Raw genomic sequence first — 6,792 nt, 5'->3', positions numbered from 1 at the left:
CGCCGCCGACGCAGGCAGAAGCGGGCGGTGCGCGGAGCTGGCCGCTGGATTGGCTGCAACACTCGCGTGTCAGGCGGTTGCTAGGCTCCGGCCGTGCGCCCCGCCCTCGCGCTCAGCGCCCTCTCACCGCCCGGTACGTGCTCGCGCGGAGGCTGCGGCGCGGCGCGGCGCTCTCGCTCCTTAGGCTTGGAGGCGGCGGCGGCGGCAGAGGCGGCAGCTTCGCGCCGAGTCCCCGGGGAGCGGCGGTGGCGGCGTCCTGGGGCCGGGAGGAGCGAACACCTGCCGCGGTCCTCCCGCCGGCGCTGGGTGAGTGCACCGCCCGCCCCAAACCGCTGTGCTTGACTGCTTGGGCCCCCATCCCTGCTGCTGGCTGAGCCTTCCGCGGAACACCTGCTGCTGCTCGCTGTTCGGCCCGGGGCGGGGACACGGCCGCGGACGTCCTTGTGGGTGAGGAGGCGGAGCCGCCCCTTTGCTCTCTGTCCCGCAGGCAAAGGCTCGGAGCGTTCGGCTGCGAGGCCCGGGCCGCGCGCCGCGGCGATGGGCCAGGCCTTAGCTCGGACCGCGCTCCCGGGAACGCGGAGCCTGCGCTTTGGCCGCGGTCGTGAGCCTCCTGCGGGCCGCCTCCTGGGCTTCCAGTAGGGGTTGTGGCCCAGTTGGGCCGGATTCCGACTGTGGGCGTCGAGCCCCGCCAGAGGCAGGGAAGGGCACCGCTGCCGGCACTGCTCGGTCAGAGCTGCTCAGAGCCTTGGTGGGTTCCCTCATCCTTACTTGAGCTCCTTTGGAAGCCTACTTACTTACTACCTTTTCATTTTGTATTTGGCAGACCAGGTTCACCTGCGAGTGTATTTGGATAGTGTCTCCGTAGCAAATGTCATCTCAGCTTGGAATCTTTTTGCCATAAATTCCAAGTTAATTTCCTACAGACTCAACTGGTAACTTAAAATGCATCCTTTAATCTCTATAACTTGAAAAGTTCTTATTTTTGTAAATCGAGTTACTTCAGAATTAGTTTTAATGGTGACGATGAAGTTTTGACTGGTTGGGGCAAGAGCCTGGGACAGCACCTTCGTAGCGCAGAGTTCTAACTTAAGATTCCATCCTGCTGCTTCCCTAAATAAGCGAGTAGAGGTGACTCCTGGCATAGGAGCCAGACTTCGTGAAGGGAGGGTGGTGTTTATAGGACATAATTCCAGATAAAGAATTGGATGTGCTTTCAGGTGTTTTGGAAAGTCTGGTCTAGATCGAGTATTGTAATTTTACCTGGTTCTATGCTTGGTATTCAGAGACATTTTGGAATGTTCCTGTTCTAAAAAAGAATTTCACCTTACTACATTTTGGAGGCATAAAAATCCATAGTTTGAGTATGGAGAAGTTTAATTGAACTTTTGTGCGTTTTTTTTTAGCTGTGAACTAAGAACTGTGTGCTTCAAAGAGGCTGAGGAGCTGTATTTTGGAGAAATCAGTTTCAGTAGGGAGTTGGATCCATCATGTAAAGATCCTATGGGATATAAAAACTTGTGTTGATATGTGCTTTTGGTAAAAGAAGCACAGTGCAAATCGTCACTGTTCTTAAAAATTGATTTGGCAAAAGCATTTATTCATTTTAACAAGTATTTTGATTCACTACCTGCCAAATTCTGTGGTAGATCCTAGGGACCCATGTAAAAGAGTCTGCTTCTGCCCTTAAGGAATTCAGTTTAGGGGGCAGTGGGGACCGGGGAAACCCATGATTCATAGTGTCTGCCCACTAAGCGTGCTCGCATAGTGGCCTGAGTGGAGAGGGAATTCCTGAGCTGTGGCTTTCAGGGCCAGCAGGAATTAGTGGGGGACATCAAGGCCTGGACACAGGGAGCCACATGTACATGAGCACCTAAAATAGTGCTTGGGAGTCCTCCAGCTTGGCAGGTGGGAGCTCTAGGCCTGCCTTGTTTACAGGAGTTCCAACTTTGTATGCGGGGTGCAGGAGTCTGGGGAGCCTTTTAATTAGTAGAGTGGTGTGACCCAGACCTGTGTTTAGAAAGATATTGCTGGTGGAGTGTCAGGGAGAGGGAGGGGGCCAGGACCTCTGGCAGTTAAGTCAGCCATCAGAGGAGAGATGGGGAGGGAGAAGGGGCCATCAGAAAAGAGAGACTGAAAAGATAGTACAGAGGGGATGTCCTGCCATGATGGGGGAGGAGGTACTTTCTGGAATGCCTGGGCCAGAAGACCAAGCATAACCAAGGATTTAAATTCCTTCTTGACTACCTGGTGTAGTGGCCCACAGAGTTGCTTGTGTCTGGTTACTGTTGAGGATGGTGGGATTTGGAGGGACCACTTAGACTGCAGTCGATTCATGGGAAAGGAGGCCTGGCATTTGATCATTAAAAACTTAATTAGTTTTTAATTAGTTTTAACTGGGTGCGGTGGCTCACGCCTGTAATCCCAGCACTCTGGGAGGCCGAGGTGGGCGGATCACAAGGTCAGGAGACTATCCTGGCTGACACAGTGAAACCCCGTCTCTACTAAAAATACAAAAAATTAGCCGGGTGTGATGGTGGGCGCCTGTAGTCCCAGCTACTCGGGAGGCTGAGCCTGAGAGTGGCGTGAACCCGGGAGGCGGAACTTGCAGCGAGCTGAGATTGCGCCGCTGCACTCCGGCCTGGGTGACAGAGCAAGACTCCTTGTCTCAAAAAAAAAAAAAAAGCAAAAAACTTTATCTCCAGGCCGGGCGTGGTGGCTCATGCCTGTAATCCCAGCACTTTGGGAGTCCGAGGCAGGTGGATTACCTGAGGTAAGGCGTTCAGGACCAGCCTGGCCAACATGGTGAAACCCCATCTCTACTAAAAAATATAAAAATTAGCCAGGCATGGTGGCGGACTCCTGTAATCGCAGCTACTTGGGAGGCTGAGACAGGAGAATCGCTTGAACCCGGCAGGCGGAGGTTGCAGTGAGCCGAAAGCCTGAGTGACGAGAGCGAAACTCAGTCTCAAGAAATAAAAATTTAAAAAAACCCAACTTTATCTCCTACTTGAACCTGGGGTATTGCATTTCCTCTTGGGCATAGCAGGCATCTTAACCCATGAGAGTCAATGTGTGTTCATCCTTGTGGAGGCAGATGAGAGCGTACTTGATTTCTTTTCTTTTTTTCTTTCTTCTTTTTTGATATGGAGTCTTGCTCTGTCGTCCAGGCTGGAGTACAGTGGTGTGATCTCAGCTCACTGCAACCTCTGCCCCCTGGGTTCAAGTGATTCTCCTGCCTCAACCTCCCAAGTAGCTGGGATTACAGGCATATACCACCAGGCCTGACTAATTTTTGTATTTTTAGTAGAGAGGGGGTTTCGCCATGTTGGCCAGGCTGGTTTCAAACTCTTGACCTCAGGTGATCCACTCTCCTCGGCCTCCCAAAATGCTAGGATTACAGGCATGAGCCATTGCTCCCCGCCCCAATTTTTGTATTTTTTGTAGAGATGGGGTTGAACTTCTGAGCTCAAGTGATCTACCTTCCTCAGCCTCCGAAAGTGCTGTGATTACAAGCGTGAGCCACCATGCCGGGCCTTTTTATTTATTTATTTATTTAATTTTTTTTTTTTTTCCGAGACGGAGAGTCTCGCTCCGTCGCCCAGGCTGGATGGAGTGCAGTGGTGCCATCTCAGCTCACTGTAAGCTCCGCCTCCTGGGTTCATGCCATTTTCCTGCCTCAACCTCCCGAGTAGCTGGGACTGCAGGCGCCCGCCACAACGCCCAATTTTTTTATATTTTTAGTACCGGCGGGGTTTCACCATGTTAACCAAGATGGTCTTAATCTCCTGACCTTGTGATCTACCCGCCTTGGCCTCCCAAAGTGCCGGTATTAAACGCGTGAGCCACCGCGTCTGGCTTTTCTTTTTTTTTTTAGGATGGAGTTTCGCTCTTGTTGCCCAGATTGGCATGCAATGGTGCGATATTGGTTCACCGCAACCTCCGCCTCCCACGTTCAAGCGATTCTCCTGCCTCAGCCTCCCGAGTAGCTGGGATTACAGACATGCATCACCACGCCTGGTTAATTTTGTATTTTTAGTAGAGATAGGGTTTCTTTCTCCATGTTGGTCAAGCTGGTCTCAAACTCCCAACCTCAGGTGATCTGCCTACCTCGGCCTTCCAAAGTGCTGGGATTACAGGCGTGAGCCACCTTGCCCAGCCAGCTACCTTTTTTTTTTTTTGAGATGGAGTCTCGCTCTTTCGCCCAGGCTGGAGTACAGTGGCGCGATCTTGGCTCACTGCAACCTCCACCTCCCGGGNCGCCACCACTCCCGGCTAATTTTTTTTTTTTTGGTATTTTTAGTAGAGACGGGGTTTCACCGTGTTAGCCAGGATGGTCTCGATTTTCTGACCTTGTGATCCGCCCGCCTTGGCCTCCCAAAGTGCTGGGATTATAGGCGTGAACCACCGCGCCCAGCCTGTTTCTTTCTTTTTTTTTTTTGGAGACAGGGTCTCAGTCTGTTGCCTACGCTGGAGTGCAGTGGTGTGATCATGGCTCACTGTAGTCTTAACCTTCAAAGCTCAAGCACCTGGCTAATTTTTAAAATTTTTTTTGGAGAGATGGTTTCTCACTATACAGTCTAGACTGGTCTTGAATCATGGGCTCAAGAGATCCACCCACCTTAGCCTCCCAAAGTGCTGGAATTACAGGCCTGAGATATATAACTATATAGTCAGACACTAAAATATGCAGCAGAACGTATGGCTGCAAAGCAGTGCACGGTGGTGGGGTGGGTGGTATACTCTCTGAGCCAAAGGAGTGAATGAGAGAATAGAATACATTTTGCTTAGAAACCCAAATAAATAATTTTCTGCATAGTTAGCCCCCCACTTTTTTTTGGAGACAGGGTCTCCCTCTACTGCAAAGGCTGGAGTGCAGTGGTGTGAACACCCGCTCACTGCAGCCTCAACCTCCTGAGCTCAAGTAATCCTCCCACCTCAGCCTCCCAGGTAGCTGGGAGCACAGATCATGTGCCACCCCACTTGGGTAATTTAATTTTTAATTTTAATTTTTTGAGACAGAGGCTTGCTCTGTTGCCCAGGTGAAGTTCAGTGGCAAGATCTCAGCTCACTGCAACGTCTGCCTCCCGGTTTAAGTGATTCGCCTGTCTCAGCCTCCTGAGTAGCTGGGACTACAGGCGTCTGCCACTATGCCTGGCTAATTTTTGTATTTTTAGTAGAGACAGGGACGGAGTTTCACCTTGTTGGTCAGGCTTGTTTCAAACTCCTGACCTCAGGTGATCCACCCGCCTTGGCCTCCCAAAGTGCTGGCATTACAGGTGTGAGCCACCGCGGCTGGTCAAATTCCTTTTTCTTTTTCTTTTTTTTTTTGTATTTTTTGTAGAGGTGGAGTTTCGCCACGTTGCCCAGGCTGGTCTTGAACTCCTGAGCATAAGCTATCCATTCACCTGCCTCAGCCTCCCATAGTGCTGGGACTACAGGCGGGAGCACAGCACCTAGCCCCTTCCTTTTCTTGTCTCTGAATGAAGTTTGGAGCCTAGACACTGAAGTATAGAGAATTGCAAAAAGGTATGTTTTTGGGAGATGGGGCATTCCTTTCTTCTCTCTGTAACTTACTTCTTCCAGACACTCCTGAGGAGGGAGCGAAAGCAAGGGAGCCCCAGAGCTCTCTGGGATCCAGAGAGGAACCCATGGCTAGTGGCAGCCAGTTCTGCGTTCAGTATGTGCTTGCTGCCAAGAGTGCAGGCCTGGAATTCCAGGCTGGCCACAGGCCAAGGAGGTAATGGACCCATCCTGCCCATGGTGTGGGGATGAGAAGAAGCAGAGCCCACCACAGGTCTCATTCCCAGACCCATCCGGTAACTGTCAGGTTCAGTAACTGTAAAGTCTGGGGTTTGGGGGGCGGGGGGCTGCAGGTAAGTCCTGGGGAGAGCGAAAGCTACTTTAGGACCCTCCCCTTGAATGTTCCAGGCAGCAACCCCCGTCTCTTATTTCTTCCCCCACCCAAAGAATGCCGGCCACTAAGAGTGAGTGACCAGCGCCTGCGGGTTAGAGCTATTTTGGGCAGGAGAGCAGGCGTCGGATTCCAGCGTTCCAGGCAGGGGGAGGGGACGAGGGTTAGGCCTGAGGCGCTTTCCGACTCCCTAGCCTGCTGTGGGCGAGGCTTTAGGAGGTGAGCTAGCTTCCCGCTCCTCCCGTCCCTGGCCTCAGTCTCCCATCCGTGTAAGGGTCGGGCAGCAAGGCTTTCATCTTTTGCAAATGAGAGAACTGAGAGAACGCTTCCTGATTGTTCTCATGGCTTAGAAATACCCCTTGATTTGCATTCGAAGGAAATTAGGAGGGCTGAACGCAGTCGACGGGTGGCCAGTTGTCGGGCCAGTTCGCAGTCCTAACTATCTCCTGACTAGTCTTAGAGGACCAAAGGCCTGATGTTGGGCGGGGCGCCCCTCCCCCATAATCCTAGTCTTGAAGGCTCCGGACCACCCGGACTGGCCGCCGGGGTGTGTCCTGGGACGGGCTTGCCGGGCCGTGGGGGCGAGGCTTCCATGATGGGGCGTGACTTTTAGGGTGGGGGCGTGGTTAGCCAATGAGCAGAGAGGTGAGGGCCGGGGCGGGGCTTGCGCGCGGGTGCGGCGCGCTGCGGCGCCGCCGACGCAGGCAGAAGCGGGCGGTGCGCGGAGCTGGCCGCTGGATTGGCTGCAACACTCGCGTGTCAGGCGGTTGCTAGGCTCCGGCCGTGCGCCCCGCCCTCGCGCTCAGCGCCCTCTCACCGCCCGGTACGTGCTCGCGCGGAGGCTGCGGCGCGGCGCGGCGCTCTCGCTCCTTAGGCTTGGA

The 6,792-nt window shown here is 53.2% G+C and overlaps 1 protein-coding gene across 1 annotated transcript in view; it reads left to right on the top strand.

The window, feature by feature from the left end:
- Positions 1-305: 305 nt before the first annotated feature.
- The window catches only part of DAG1 (dystroglycan 1), an 83,468-nt gene continuing 76,981 nt past the window's right edge, over positions 306-6,792 (top strand). The window contains 1 exon segment of the mRNA XM_017868076.1: positions 306-447. The gene's annotated coding sequence lies outside the window, so the exon portion shown is untranslated.

This window comes from Rhinopithecus bieti, unplaced genomic scaffold (assembly GCF_001698545.2).
Source record: "Rhinopithecus bieti isolate Rb0 unplaced genomic scaffold, ASM169854v2 scaffold_3875, whole genome shotgun sequence".
NCBI classification, from domain to species: Eukaryota; Metazoa; Chordata; class Mammalia; order Primates; family Cercopithecidae; genus Rhinopithecus; species Rhinopithecus bieti.
Note: the sequence above shows the minus strand (reverse complement) of the source record. Positions and strands in the feature narration are given on the sequence as shown.